The 16,663-nt window shown below is 46.3% G+C and overlaps 1 protein-coding gene across 5 annotated transcripts in view; it reads left to right on the plus strand.

The window, feature by feature from the left end:
• The window catches only part of CDC42 (cell division cycle 42), a 114,754-nt gene that overhangs the window by 38,940 nt on the left and 59,151 nt on the right, over positions 1-16,663 (plus strand). For 2 of the 5 annotated variants that reach the window (XM_086921878.1, XM_086921881.1), the window contains exon 1: positions 2,644-2,700. The exons of the other annotated variants lie outside the window; for them this stretch is intronic. The gene's annotated coding sequence lies outside the window, so the exon portion shown is untranslated. Of the gene's footprint in view, positions 1-2,643; positions 2,701-16,663 lie in introns of those variants that run through there. 5 annotated transcript variants of the gene reach the window in all.

The following is a 16,663-nucleotide window of genomic DNA, read 5'->3' on the forward strand; positions in this document are numbered from 1 at the left end:
CTAAAAGCATTCCAAAAGTACTTGTGCAGCAAGACCGTGTTGATCCGGACGGACAACATGACCGCAATGTACTACATCCAGAAACAGGGAGGAACACACTCTCCACAGCTGTCCCACCTGGCACAGAGCATATGGAAGTGGGCAATTCCATAAGACCTCTTTCTCCTAGCAGAACACCTTCCAGGGAAAGACCATCAAATAGCAGACCTGCTCAGCGGGCACAGCCAACAACTGCACGAATGGGAGATTCACCCCAAAGTCCTCCAACTATTCTTCCAAAACTGGGGTCACTCAGAAATAGACCTGTTTGCCACAAAAGAAAACTCGAAATGCCAGTACTTTTGCCGCCAGGTTCCCACATCCGTTGTCACAGGGCAATGCAATATGGATTAACTGGTCAGGCAGATTTGCGTACGCTTTTCCCCCAGCACCGCTGATTCCGCTGGTGGCACGCAAACTGCGGCAACAGTCACTCACGCTAATCCTAGTTGCTCCCACATGGGCGAGACAGCCATGGTACACAACCTTCCTGGAGCTTTCAGTAGTTCCTCATCAAAGGCTCATCGCACCCCATCTTCTGACTCAGAACAATGGAGAAATCAGGCACCCAGATCCCAACCAAATGAACCTAGCGAACTGGCTTCTGAAGTCTTAGAGTTCGGATACCTTAATTTACCTCCTGAATGCATGAACATTATCAAAGAGGCTAGATGACCAACTAAGAGAGCATGCTATGCAGCAAAATGGAGAAGATTTGATATTTACTGTAACAATAACCAAATCAACCAATTAGATGCCTCCATACAAAGCATTATATGTTACCTACTGAATCTTCAAAGATGCAACTTAGCATACTCTTCGATAAGACTACACCTAGCTGCTATAGTAGCATACCTTCAAAACAGGCAACACCTTTCACTGTTTAGAGTACCAGCAATCAAGGCTTTTATGGAAGGTCTTAAAAGGGTGATCCCTCCAAGACACCCTCCTTCCCCAGTCTGGAATCTAAATATAGTACTTTCCAGACTTAAGGGACCTCCCTTCGAACCTCTACACTCATGCGACCTGCAATTCTTAACGTGGAAGGTGGCTTTTTTGGTTGCCATTACCTCACTCAGACGAGTTAGAGAATTACAAGCACTAACTATTCAAGAACCTTTCATGCAAGTACATGCTAACAGGGTAGTTCTTAAAACGAACCCAAAGTTCATGCCAAAAGTAGTATCAAATTTCCATATTAATCAATCTAAAGAACTGCCAGTGTTCCAGAATCCACAGTCAGTAGCCGAAAGAGCCATACACACACCAGATGTAAAAAGAGCTCTACTTTACTATGCGGACAGAACAAAATCATTTACAAAGCAACTATTTGTTGCTTTTGCACCACAACATAAAGAGAATCCCATATCAAAGTCAGGAATAGCCAGATGGATAGTTAAATGCATTCAGATATACTATCAAAAGGCTAAACACACTTTAACCGTCCCCCCAAGAGCACACCCTACAAGAAAAATGGGGGCATCCGTGGCTTTCCTAGGAAATATTCCTCTTGAAGACATATGTAAGGCAGCCACATGGACTACCATACACACTTTCACAAAACACTACTGTGTAGACGTGCAAGCTGCTGAAGGCCAAGCTGTCCTCAAAACTCTTTTTCAAACTGCTGCAGCTGGCACAGGTGGCCACCGCTAGAAGAGATACTCAGGGCTCGACAAATCTGAAAAATTGTACTAGTCCTGCAGGTCTAGTAACTTGGAAAATCCCCTCGACCCAACTGCAACCTACTTGACCTCTGTCTCTGAAAATGGAGCAAAAGTGACAAGTTAACAAGATTTAAAGGCATCTTTATTGCTCAGTCCCTTTGTGAGCAATAAAAATGCCTTTAAATATGGTTATCTTGTCACTTTTGCTCCGTTTTCAAAGACAGAGGACAAAAGTTAGTTTGTCTTCCTACTCGCCAGAAAGGGCGAGTAGGACCTAAAAATAGCTCGTCCTCATCCATTCTCCCTCGCAAATGCGAGCGGGCGAGTGGATTTGTCGAGACCTGGATACTGCTATACAGTCTAAGCACAGATATAAATTCAGCAGCCCACATGCTTCGAACGGAATATGCTACTTACCAGTATGCATCTGTTCTTGGCATGTAGGGCTGCTGACATTCATATCGCCCGCCCTCCTCCCCGGTGCCTGTCGCAGCTGCAGCATTATCTTTTGCATGGCCATCTTTCTTTACTATCTCCATCTCTGCCACAATGGCGAAAAACAATCTGAGGATGGAGAAGATGTCCATGCGCACTGTGGTCCAGGGGAGAAGTCACCTATCTCGTGATACTTCGAAGACTTCCAGGACAACAAAGTGCAATCATCCGGACCCAACACTAGGCGGCGATCTATGCCCAGATATGAATGTCAGCAGCCCTACATGCCAAGAACAGATGCATACAGGTAAGTAGCATATTCCATTTGCTTTCTTGGCTTTTACAAATAGGAATTTTTTTTCTTAAATGTGATTTGTAATATCTGAAACTGCTGAGACAAACACGTTTTTTTGGGATATATTTTCTGTGTATTCTTGAAGTACTTTTAAATCTCCATCGTGTCCACCACAAGTGTCACTCATTTTATTCCTTTTCAGTGGGTGATTAAGCCCTTTGACATTGAAGGACCGCATCTGGATGCTACGCATGTTGGATTGGGGTAATTTGATTGTGTTTGACATGGTGTGATACATACGTGTTGTTTTTTGTGTTCTGTGTTTCAAGTGTATTTGACCTGGAGTTGTTTTTTGGGAATTATACAAAAGATGATAGTGTCTGGAAGTAGAGCAGATTGGAAGAAAGGAAAAAGAAGGTGCAGTCAGGGAGAGAGTGGAAACATTAGAAAATAGAAAAGAATGAGGGAAAAAAGTAATCTGAGATGAGAAAAAAAGACATTATTAGTAACTTAAAACAAAGTCTTTATTAAGATTTCGTACAGTGGTACTTACACCAGAATAGTCCTCCCCATATCATAAAGGCTGCAGGGGCGAATGCACAGTAGCATCTCCGCCTTGTGCCTAGATGTCCACTTCCCCACTCGGTCCCCAACTACATGTTGCACCCCATCTTCAGCCAGGAGCTCTACCAACTAGTACTGTGCATTGGGGGGTAGGGGGTCCCCGAAATCAAGATCTAGGCTGACAAGCAGTGAATCATTCCTCTGGCTCCACAGTTGGCAGATTTTCCAGCATGTCACCATATTTCTAGGCCCGTTGTTCCTCTGCCACCACCACCACCTGTACCACCGCCCCGATTTTTAGATGTTGGACAACCTGGTTTGCGCCGAGTGTATGGCCAATTGCTGCTTGGCCAGTATCAATCCCAGAAGGCAGAATCTATAGCCTATTTTAGCCCCTCATTTGGGGTTTGGGAGCGCAGCCATCAGATAATTCTTGACCAAAAGGTCTAACTATGCGTGCAAATCCCTGCTCCCAGTACCTCTGCGGTCTACTGCACTCCCCCGTCATATGTAAGCATGCCACCAGAGCCGTCCCGCATTTGGGATAAGCATGCGACGTGCCGCGCTAATTCTATGTAGCCATAGCTTGCGGTATTAGATAGGCATGAATTGGATAATAAAAATGAGTAAGCAGCGCTTAACTGTGCACTTGCGACTCGAGTGCAGCCCATGTCCTTTAGCTCTCTGCAAGCGACGTGGGTATGTTAGGTTAAAATAAATTTTCTAAAGCTCTCCAATACCTGGTGGTGTCTTTGCACTGGCTTTAACACAGCACGATGAAGGAACTCTGGGCAAAGTAAACTGCGAAGTGTTAAATAACCACATATTCAGAGTTTTTCTGAATACTAGGAAGTTGGGTGCCTCCTTGATGTGCAGTGTATTCCAAGCTTTTGTGTCTCCCTGCCACCCTGAGCTCCTCGTTGGATCCTAGTGACCACTGCGAATTTGGCAGTAGCGGAGCGAGGGATCCTGCTTGGGGTGTACCATTTGTGACTGTTGTTGGAAGTCTGGGCTGAGGCCATGGGGAGCTGTGTAAAGAGTGCTTTGAAAGTTTTTCTATGTCTTATTAGATGCCAGTGCAGTTTTTCTGTAGATTTGGAGGCCGTGATGTTTTGGAATCTTTATAAGGAGTCTAGCTGCAGCATTTTGGGGGGTTTGCAGTGTGTTCAGTGTGTATTGATGAGTCGTGAGAAGTAAGCCATTGCAGCAGTCTAACTTTGCCATTACCAGTGATGTGAGTTTTCTGAAGGTGCACTGGAATGTAAGTAAGTATCTTTTTTAGATCGAGACTGAGTCAGCATGCATGCACTGCACAGCGAGACTGCTGTTGTGGAGTATAGAGGGGAAACCCCTCCCATGTTTGTCATTGGCTTGTGTCAGTGTCCTTCCTAGCTTGCGTCATATCTGTAAGCCACACTGCAAAGTGGAGAAGTGTGGCTCAGGGGTTAGAGGTGGCAGACCCAGAAGATGAGATCGGCCCTGGACCAGGGTTCAATTCCCTGCCCCGACGGGGGTTGGGCTCAATAATTCCACGGACTCGATAATTCTCACTCCGGTGCCTACTCGACTCACGGGTCTACACTCTGCGACTCTGGGCAATAGCTTGCTTAATCTCCACAACGGCCCCTCGCGGCGGGATGCCTGGCTTTCACCTTGTGGATACCCTGCTGGGGTATCTCACAGGGGAATACCAGGACGGGTTCCCTAAGCAAGCGCATAGATGCCTGCGATGTGGGCGATTTGCGCTATATAAATACATGTACATTTACATAAAGTTGCTTGTTAGTCCCTGCATTGCTAATATTTTTATTATATGCCAGGTGAAAAATAAACACCTGCATTATCTGCGCAGTGATTTGTCGTTGGGCAGATCCTGTCCAGATAAGCACTGCAGATAGATTTATAGCCTTCTGGAGCTGCCTGTGGTATGCACCGCAGAAGTGCTCTGCTGTCCTCAGATCCGAGGCGAGGCTCCAGTAGCAGATAAGAGGTAATCACAAAACAAATCGGTGCAATCACCCCTTGCAAGGGCCGGCGAATTCACATGGGTTTGGACGAGCCGCTCTTCTTTGGGTTCTCTAGCTCTTCGCGCGTCACTCGCCTGTGCTGGGTGTCTCTGGCTCGTGTTGTGGTCAGCAAATGCCTCAAAGTTACGGCTTGTTTGTGTGAGCTTGTGCTTTTCCAGTTCATGGCGAAGTGTGATTGCCTGAATAGGTGGATTCGAACCGCTGACCACAGTTATGCGATCACAGGTTTTAATAAAGGTAAATACAAGGGAAATATGGAAATCCCAGCCTTTGGCTGCCTCTGCGCTTCTTAAAGTTTGTTTGAGCCCGCAGCACTTTGAACTGATTGTTCTCCAGTATTAGGGGTGTCTTCCATAGATTCACATGGCTTGAATATTCCCGTCGTCGAAGTGGGAGTCCCACGGTACATAAAATAGCAGTAATATATGCATATATAAGTGAAATAAAATCATTATAATTATAAAAAAATACACACACACACACACACACACCCCCCCTACACAGACACAGACACCCCCCCCCCCCCCACACAGACACCCCCCCCCACCTCCACAGACAGACAGACCGACACACACACACACACACACACACACACACACACACCCCCCCCCACCTCCACAGACACACACACACACACACACACACACACCCCCCCCTACACAGACACACACACACACCCCCCCCCCCTACCGACACAGACACACACACACACACACACACACACCCCCCCCACCTCCACAGACACACACACACACACACACACACAGAACCCCCCCCCCCACCTCCACAGAACTAAATAGGCCCATAGAAAGCCTAAGGGAGAAACTCAACTTGGTAACATATCAGTGTCATTATGTTTTGGTCCAAATTCCAGCCAATCAGGCTGTAGTTCCCTCTAGAACCTTCTCCTCAGAAGCCCAAGACCTCAGATTTTCTACCGCACGTCCTGTGAAGGTAGTCTCCCTGAGCTCTGCTCAGTTTTCTTCAACTCTAGCTGTTTATTTCTCAAGAAATGTATTCAAATAAGAAATCTTTGTTTAAAGCTTGCCCCTCTTGTGGTAAACTGCGCCTTTTTCATGAGGATTCACACAGTAAATGTATTTACTGTCTCTACCCAGACCACGAAGTTAAAAACTGTAAGTACTGTCGCACTTTTCCTCCCAAAACTCTGAGGGATAGAGAGGCCCGTCTCCTTCTGTGGCTACAGAAGTTCAAGTCTTCAGAGTCTGTGGTTTCTGAGGTAGAAAGTTTGTCATCTGGTATTTCTAAATCCTCTCAGAAGCGTGGGTCTGAAACTGAGGTTCCATCTCCTTTTGTCATCTGGTATTTCTAAATCCTCTCAGAAGCGTGGGTCTGAAACTGAGGTTCCATCTCCTTTTCTGAAGAAGAGTAGACTGTTGGAATCCTCCAGGATTGTTTCCCCACAGGATTTGCTTCAGGGCACGTCTACGGGACCTGGTTCTCTGACATCTGCGCCCAAAGCCTTGCCTTCCTCTCGAAAATTTGGCATTGGCTCGTCGACGGGATGGTCGACGTGGCCGTCGATGTCTTCAGCGACGACGAAGACTGTGGCTGTAGTTTCACCGTCGACAACGACATGTACTATGTCATCCAGTACTGCGTCGACGACTACCACCTCGTCGACGACAGCCCAGGAGGCGAGACCCATTACTTCCATTGTAAAGATCTCAGTACCGTCGACTAAGAAATCATCGCCGACGCTCCCATCGTCGACGCGAACACCGACGCTCCCATCGTCGACGCGAACGCAGTCGACGAAGGCCAAGTCATCCAAAAGCAGCTCGTCGACTGGCCCATCATCGTTGACGGCAGTCTCGTCGGCGGCGCCCCCGTCAACGGCCATCATATCATCGTCGACGACTCCGTCGACGGCTGTCATCCCGTCGACGTCTACGTCGTAGTCAACGAGTAAAGCTCCAATCTCGTCGACGGACAAGAAATCTTCGCCGACGAAGACAAAACATTCAATTTCAGCGTCGATTACCTCTATGACGACGACACAAACCCCTCAGGTTGGTTGTAAACCTGCCGCTATTACCGCTACGGACTCGTCGACATCTTGTCTACCATTGACCACTGCAGCCACTTTTACAGTGGTCACTGCTTCTTTAAGAACGGTGCCTCTCATTCGACTGAGTCTAATCAGGAGTGGAACCCGTCTTCCAGACAAATTGTCTCAGTCTGGTGAGGAAGAATCCGGAAACGATTCAGAGGTGGAACAGTTCGGACAGGCGTCTAGTCCATCTGATTTGCACATTAAGTGCCAGGAATCTAGTGATGAGGGTGACTAAGAGGAAAACGTCGAAGATGGGAATGAATTATTTCCTGTTGACGAATCGGAAGCAGTAACCTCAGAGCCGGTTACGCAACTACCACTATCTTTGGTCATGAATTTGCAGCACATGCTTGATGACTATAACCACAGGTTTCCTCCATCTACATCTGCCTCTCCAACATCACAACTTCCTCCACAGCCTCAACCTCAACCTCCACAAGCACCTGCACCTATTCCACCCGCGTCACCAGGGGGTACTCGTCCTGACACCGACAACGAGGATCCTTTTCCTCACAACACTGATGACAATGACGTCGATATGACTGATTGGGACAATTACAGGGCTCAAACACCTTCCACTCCGCCCGCCTCTTGCATCACCTCTAGTGGACATTGCAAATTTCTATACTTTGATGGTCCGTGCTGCAAAACGCTTTTCATCTCACTGTCGAAAAACAACAACATGAAAGTGAATGCTTCTTGTATGATTTTAAGGACGTTTCACAAAGGCAATCTCACACAATACTAATCATTGACTTTATTTGGCAGGAAGGCCTTAAATTAATGGAACATCCAAATTCAGTACCTGCAGTCTTGCCCAGATTAGACAAAAAGTATAAGGCTCCTGCGTCTGCTCCGGCCTGTTTGGTGTCGCAACCAAAAGCAGATTCGGTAATCACTCAAGCATCACAGAAAAGATCTCGCAATCCTGCTACACCACTCACGTCTTCTCCTGATCAAGAAGGCCGCAAGTTGGACTCTATAGGGAAAAAATTTACAACAATGGCGGCTACTACTGTCAGAGCGGCAAATAACTTGGCTATTTTGGGCCGTTAGGACCGCCAGATGTGGTCCGAAATTGCCGCACTGATTCCTCAAATACCCGAGGCCATCCGTGCAGAAGCGTAGGCCATTATTCAGGAGGGAGAGATAATTTCGTCCGAAATTATCGAATGCGCGCTCGACATTTCCTCCACGGGTTTTCGACAATTGGCCAGGGCTGCAGTCTTGAGGCGTCAAGGCTGGCTGAAATCTACCACCTTCCGTCCAGAGGTACAAGCAAAAGTCCTGGACCTGCCGTACGATGGGGAGTCTTTGTTTGGCAAACATGTAGACGATGCCCTTGAGGCGATAAAGGACCCCGACACTGCGAAGTCTTTAGCTACCCTCCAGTACAAGAAACAGCCCTTTCGGGGGGCACGAGGTAGGGACGGAGGTTCCTCTACTTTTCGAGGATCAGGCCAATATCGTTCCTACAATACCTACGATAACAGGCAGAGGGGTTCTTACCAAACCCAAAATCGTCAGTCTTCTACCAGACCATACCAACGGAAAACAACTTATAGAGGTGGCGCAAACAGCAAAAAGCAGTGACAGTCTCAGTTCCTTTCTTCTGCCGACTGCATCTTGGAGGCCGCATCTCAAAATACTTTTGCAAATGGTTAGAAACCACCTCCGACCAATGGGTCCTGGACGTTATCTCCAAAGGACATACCCTGGAGTTCACAAAATTCCCTCCAACTCGTCCACCTTCGGGGCCACCCTCTCCCCACCTCAAAGAACTTTTGGCCCAGGTAAAATTGATGATCAAAAAAGGAGCCATCTAGATAGTGCCGCAAAGTCAACGCGGCAAGGGATTCTATTCCCGGTTTTTCTTAGTCAAGAAAAAGTCGGGAGAATGGCGTCCAATTTTGGATTTACGGGCCCTGAACAAATTTATCATTTCGAAAACTTTTCAGATGTTAACTCTGCTACAAATTCTAAATGATCTCAATCCAGGGGAATTCTTTTCAACCATCGACCTCCAAGACACATATTTCCATGTGCCAATTCACCCCAGACACAGGAAGTATCTACGCTTCACAGTCGGACAGTTGCATTTCCAATTCAAAGTCTTACCATTCGGCCTCCGTTCAGCGCCGAGGGTCTTTACCAAGATCATGGCCCCGGTAGCTGCCTTTCTACGCCTACCAGGCATACAGTTTTATCCATACCTGGACGATTGTCTCATAAAAGCTCCAAACCTCCAACTGGCAATCCAGCATACACAGTCTTGCAATCCAGCATACACAGTCCTGCCTCTCCCTGTTTCAAGACTTGGGCCTTTCCATCAATTGCCAGAAGTCACACTTTCGCCCATCTCGGCGACTAGATTTTCTAGGATTTTCTAGGAGCCTCACTAGATTCTCAGCTGGCAATGGATTTTGTCATACACAACAAAACTTTTTAAGGAGGGCCCAAGGGCAAGTTTAACGACCACCAAGGTACATGCCCCAGAAAACAATAACTGAACAACCAGTGGTACCTAGTGGTCAGGAGAGTCAATCATCCGGAAGAGAAAGTGAGTATAAAATTAGGTGAACTGGGTAGAAAATACAATATTTATTAGTGTCTCCCAGTCCCTAAGGCTAAAAGATAAGTGCAAAAAGCGGTTTCAGAAATAATAACCGCGTTGAGTAGTGGTCGACATGTTTCAGCATAGATTGAAAAAGATTTTTCATGCATTCCTCAGGACCAAGATTATAAAACTACTGCTTTTAGTGAAAGTTAAAAGATATCACCTGCAAAGATCAGGTTATGCTCAACCAAGGACTGATATCGCATCGCATCGGAACATAGGATCCACAGAGAAAGACAAACAAACAACAAAAATGGGAGAACATCAGTATTTCATTCTCCCGCGGTTTTTTGAAACAATGCCATATACAACCTAAAAAATACGGTACCAGATCCATATGTATAGAAGGAAACCGATTCCATTATGAACACTCACCCATAATTTTATACTCACTTTCTCTTCTTTTCACCCTACACTGCTTTTTTCAGCTGCCATTAATTTCTTGTGCTACTCTCCTCTCACATCTCCATTTCGGCACAGGTAATGTCTACCGGCCATTTTGTTTAGTCTCCTGGGCAAGGAGATCCCAAATTATGTAAAAGAGGGCAGTACAGTGTGGCTTCTGATGGGAATTTTTCCATATGTCCTTGAGTCCTAACTTGGCCAATTCTACACTATAAGTAACAGGTGTGTTGTGTTCTTCTGGGTGTTATCTGCACTGCACTTACGTTGTGATTCCGGATGATTGACTCTCCTGACCACTAGGTACCACTGGTTGTTCAGTTAATGGATTTTGTCTCCCAGTAAAGACAAGACCGTATGCTCCAGATAGTACAGTCCCTCCAGTCAAAACTGTACGTTTCAGTCCGGATGTTGAAATCATTCCTCGGCATGGCTTCCTCTGCCATACAGTTGATTCCCCACTGCAGACTACATATGAGGGTCGTCCAAGAGGAGTTAGACCAGCAGTGGAAACAGATTTCAGGATCATTCAACGACAGGATCCTTCTCACGCCCTGCATTCAGGAGGCTCTGGAGTGGTGGGCTCACCCTCCAAACATTTCAAAAGGTCGGTCTTTTCAAGACGCTGCTCCGACTCTGACGCTTACAACCGATGCGACCCTGGAAGGCTGGGGAGCACATCTCGAAGGTCTATCAGTACAAGGAAAATGGACTGCGGTCCAACGCACTTGGCATATAAACCGCCTGGAGCTTCTGGCGATCTTCCTTGTCCTGAAGTCTTTTCAACGGATTGTTCAAGGTCAATCTCTGCTGGTGAGGACAGACAACACCACCAGCATGCATTACCTGAACAAGCAGGGCGGCACAATGTCCCTTTTGCTTTCCCAACAAGCACAGGAGATATGGCATTGGGCGATTCGTCATCAAATTCATCTCACAGCCATCCATGTGCCGGGTGCTTCCAATGTTCTGGCGGATTCCCTCAGCAGATCTTTCTCAGACAATCACGAGTGGGAACTCAACCAACTCTCGAGTTCATCTTCGCCAGTGGGGCCAGCCGCAGATGAATTTTTTTGCGTTTATCACCAACAGGAAATGCCAACGCCTTGCAAGTCTTCATCCACACAGAGAGTCGAGCGGAAATGCATTTTCGATCAGCTGGTTGAACGCATTCAGCTACGCTTTTCCTCCGCTTCCTCTGATTCCGCGCTTATTGCACAGAAGGACGCTTCAACCCTGCCACATCATCCTGATCGCACCCAAGTGGCCGCGGCGCCCATGGTTCTCGGATCTGCTCTTGTTCTCCCAGAACGAGTCAATTCCGCTTCATCCAATGCCTCACCTCCTCACGATGCAGCAGGGGCAGATTTGCCATCCGGATCCAGCATACCTCCCGCTCCATGCCTGGAACCTGAACACCACGAATTTGCACGTCTGACCATCGACGCTGACTGTAGAGGTGTTCGCGCAAGCCCGTGCTCCTTCCACCATTAAAACCTATCCGTTGAAGTGGAAGTGTTTCTGTGTCTGGTGCCACACCAAAGCCTTGGATCCGATGACCGCCAAACCAGAACAGATCCTGCCTTTCTTCCTATCCCTTGCAAAGTCAGGACTTTCCCACTCCACTCTGAAGGTATTTCTAGCGGCTCTCTCCCGCTTCCGTCATGATGGTTCGACTTCACTGTATTCATCTAGAATCATCCAACAGTTTTTCAAAGGCCTCTTCCGTATGTTTCCACCCATTCGGCGTCCTCCACCTGCTTGCCGCTTAAACCTGGTTTTGTCTCAGCTCCTCCTACCTCCTTTTGAACCCATCCATTCAGCAAGCTTAAAATTCCTCACGTGGAAAGTTGCCCTATTGCTCGCCTTGACGTCATCTAGGCGTGTCAGTGACATTCAGGCATTCACAATTCAGCCTCCTTTCCCCCAGTTCTCAAAAGAGGCTGTTACACTACGTACTAATCCGACCTTTATTCTGAAAGTTCCCAGTGATTTTCATCTCAACGAACCAATCATTTTAAAAACTTACTTTCCTAATCCCCAGACTCCAGCGGAACGTTCATTACATTCCCTGGATGTGAAACGTTGTCTTAAGTTTTACATTCAGCGCACTGCATCCATCAGGAAATCTGATCAACTGTTCGTGGCCTACGGCCAGATCTGCAAAGGACAACCTGTTACCAAACAAACTATTACTAGGTGGATTTCTTCCACCGTTACCTTCTGTCATCAACGGGCTGGCAAGCCTCTTCCAGCTTCAGTACGTGCTCATTCGACTAGAGCTGTGTCAGCCTCTACTGCCCTCTTTGCGGGGGTACCTCTGCGACACATTTGCAGGGCTGCTACGTGGTCGAGCAGCCATACTTTTACGAAGCACTACTGTCTGCAGTCAACAGATGCAGCAGTAGGACAAGCAGTGCTGCGGAATCTTTTCCATTAAAGGTGAGCCTCTGTTGCTACCCGCCTCCAGTCATAAAGGTTTTTCTCTTTAATATATGTTTATTATATGCTTGAATTTACTGTTACCTTTATGACCTATATGATGCTTACTGCTTTCTACTCTTATTCAAGCATGTGAATCTATGAAAGCACCCCTAATACTGGAGAAGAACATAAGTTACTTACCTGTAAACTGTGGTTCTCCAGTATTGGTGTCTTTCATAGATTCACATGCGACCCTCCCATCCTCCCCTCAGAGGCTCTCTTCTCCTCCGGCACTTTTGGTTACTCTGTGCTACGAAAATCTGAGGTATTGGGCTTCTGAGGAGAAGGTTCTAGAGGGAACTACAGCCTGATCGGCTGGAATTTGGACCAAAACATAATGACACTGATATGTTACCACGTTGAGTTTCTCCCTTAGGCTTTCTATGGGCCTATTCAGTTCTATGGTACTTTTGAGTTTACTGTATTTTTATATATATATATATATATATATATTAATATATATATATATATATAATATATATTTTTTATAATTATAATAATTTTACTTATATATGCATATATTACTGCTATTCTATGTACCGTGGGACTCCCACTTCGACGGAGAATATTCAAGCATGTGAATCTATGAAAGACACCAATACTGGAGAACCACAGTTTACAGGTAAGTAACTTATGTTCATATGTGTCTCTGGGTGTATCGTACTCAACACTTAAACTGCGTTTAGGCGCTTAGGTTGTAAACTAAATATTTTTAGCATTTTGAACAAAAATCATTGGATTTAAAACAGACATCTGGTCTGCTCTTCATGTATCAAGATTACATTTTTAGTTAAAAAAAGATCCTACCACCGATGTCTGAATTTTTCTAATCCCCCCCCTTAGCCTTCCATTCGGGATGTGTCATAGGGCAATCACACAGACAGGACTCTAGTTAATGTCCGCTTTCGATGCTGCAAATAATTTTACCTCAAATTAAACTCAGGTGAGCGATACAGCATCCATGAGCGTCTCCTAGCGTCATCTTGGAAGAATAGGAGTTTAGCTTGTTGCGCTTAAGGTTGTTTATTCAGCAGAACGAGGCCGCATTTCCGAACGCTCCTCCTTTAATTGGCTCTTGAAATAAGTGCGCGGAGGTATTGGTCGATCTTAGTCTTATTCCAAGAGATGCTTGTATGCATACACTTGTTAACCTGTGTGCGCTGTTCTGCACATGGGTCCCCATCTATCTCACTACTGCCTGTATTTTATTCTCACCCCTCTCCTCTGCTAAAAGGACCGGATGTGACGTAATTTAAAAGCAGGGCATTCTGGCAGATATAGGCAGCCATGACGTATTATATATTTTAAGGGGTGTGAACCAAAAGTACAACAACTCAGTAGAAAGAGGTTTTCCTCCAGATTTCGATGCTTCGCACAGCCTGACGTCATCGTGGTGCTAGATCGGCCTTTGACACTTTCCCGAGTGGGGATGGAAGGGTAAGTGCTCCCGCCAAGCAGAGCTTTGAAAAAACCAGTGATCCTCAATGTACACTCTGGCTATATGCAGGAAAAGGCTGTCCTTGTCCAGACCGTGCTGCTGTGCTGTTTATCAGAAGGCGGCCTCTGGTATCGGCCCATACCAGGAACAGCAGGTATTTATAAACGTGAACTGTTGTATTAGATGGGAGGGCTGGGGTCTGTATGCTGCCTTCATGGGGTTCTACAATATAAACATGCACAGTACGGAGTGCTAGGAAAGGAAGTAAGGGAAGGGGCTATAAGGTGTAGTAGTAGCATGCAGGGTGGCAGTGGCCATGGCAGGGAGTGACGTCAGCAGAATAGATTGAGGGCATGGATAAGCTTGGGCATTAGTGATGGCAAGTGACGTCAGCTGAGTTGCTATTGGTATGGGTTTTGTGTGATGAGGAATATTGATGACAGGGGAGTGGCGTCCGCATTAGAGGCTGTTGGCCTTGGGCTTGTGGCTGAAGCTGGGGTGGGGGGCGGCAGGAGTGTGATTTGAACAGAAGAGACTGTTGTCAAAAGATTTATTGTGGGGTTGGTAAATGGTGAAGGTGGTAGGGAAGTGACTTCAGCAGGAGGGACGGATGGCCTAATGTCTTGTGGGAGATGCAGTGATGAGGTGGACAATAGTAGCAGAAGTGGGCGATAGGTTGGCATGACGGCTGGAGTTAGTGCTTGACAAGACTGGGTGTTTGTTATCAAGATTTTGGATTTGAAAGGGGTTTATTGAATGAGCTGCTTTACACTGGAGGCCTGTCATGACCTACATGGCTGAAAGAGTTGCATCAGCCTAAAAGCAGCGCTATAACGTGCCCATTAGTGTCAACGATTCCCAGTTACAGAACAGTAGATGGGGAAGCACACAGGATAATTTCCTGCATGTCGAAATAGTTTTAAGATCTCAAAGACTAGACCGATTGCTTTGTAAATGCTTGTTGTTGTCCTGAGATTTAAAAGGCAGAATAGGTCAATGCGATCACGTGATCTGTTTAGCTTAGTTTGTCATCTATAACTTCTCCTAGGTTGCGGGTCTTCCCAACAGGTATCGGTAGGGAGTCCATTTACTGCGGTCAGCAGGCCGGGGTAAAAAAGGAGGTTTGACCTCCAAACAATATAACTTAAGTCTCTGCTGAATTAAGCTTTAGGCAGTTCCTGTCCACCCAAGTATTGATGCCTGCATTCAGTCACAAAATCTGAACCCTGTGACATTATCGTCATTGGCCAGGTCGACAACGATTTTGTTGTCATCTGCGTAGGAGTTCAGGGAAAAGCAGAAGGTTTTTATTAAGTCAGCCAGTGGGGTGGCAAACACATTAACGTTGTCGTACTGAGCGTGGACCCCGGAGTGACCCCGCAAGAAAGAGAAGAATGATGTAAAGCCGATTCGCCCAATCAGATTGTTCTTGACCCAGCAGGAAGGAACTCCGCAGATCCTAGGCTGGGACAGTAACTCCAATTTTTGGTGGTCGATCCAGCAGCAGTCCATCATTGACAATGTCAAAGGCTGCCTAGAGGTCAAGCAGGATGAGAACTGCCCCTCCACACTCATCTAGCACCATCCTGATCTCTTCGGGAGCCTTGATCAATGCCGCCTCAGTGCTGTGGCCACTGCAGAAACCAATTTGATTAAAGTCCAAGAGATTGTTTGTTTGAATGTGCTCCACAAGTTAGACATTCTTGATTTTCACCAGCAGCTTAGCTGGAAGAGGTAGGCAAGAGAGAGGGCAGTAAATGTTTGAATCCCTGGGATCCAAAATGGCTTTCTTTAGAAGCCGGAGTACAGAAGCCAGCTTCAAAATTGTTTGAAAAATTCTGGACTTGAACAAGAGGAGAAAAATATCATATACGCATCGAGGCAGTGGTCCAGGTCGCTAGCTTAGACACCCTCGGAGGGCAGGGATCCTTTAGAGAACCTGAGGTTGTAGATATAAGAAATGTGGTAACTTCCTTTAAAGGGCCATTGGCGAACACACTAAAGCTTTTCTGCTCTACAAGCGAGGTGATAGAGGACCTGCCAATGTAAATGAGAGGGACTGAAGAAGTGAACCCATTAAACACCGCTTGCACTATTTTATGAAAAAAGTTGGCCAGGGTGTTGCAGAAAGCTTGGCTAGTTGCAGTGAATGTTTTAGTAGCGTTTGTTGAACAATTCTTTGTTAGATTTCTTTTTGGCGTTATCTTTCTAGTGAAATAAACCTTTTCCTTTGCAATAAGAGACTTGTAATTGGCTTATATTTGACCTTTACTTCCTTGCTGTAAGCAGGACTCCATCTATTCTGTTGCAACTTTGTGTAAGAGGCCTTTGTTCATCTGTGAGCCAATGGGGCCAAACTGGTATTGCGTTTTGCATTTTAACTGGAGCTAGAAAGCTGGCAACAGTGTCCAACTATAGAGTATATTGAGAGACAGCTGTATCTAAGTTGTCTCAGAGCGTAGGTATTTAGTCAGTAAGAGTTGTAGATAGAAGATCTGGTTGGGAATTGTGCCAGGAGAGTTCGAATTGGTCAGGCTTTGGTAGGCGGAATGGACTGATTGGCTTATGTGTCGAAAAGGACTGTTTTGTGGTCTCTCCATACTAAAGGTAGAGTTCTA

The sequence above is a fragment of the Lissotriton vulgaris genome, chromosome 5, assembly GCF_964263255.1.
Source record: "Lissotriton vulgaris chromosome 5, aLisVul1.2, whole genome shotgun sequence".
Classification (NCBI taxonomy): Eukaryota; Metazoa; Chordata; class Amphibia; order Caudata; family Salamandridae; genus Lissotriton; species Lissotriton vulgaris.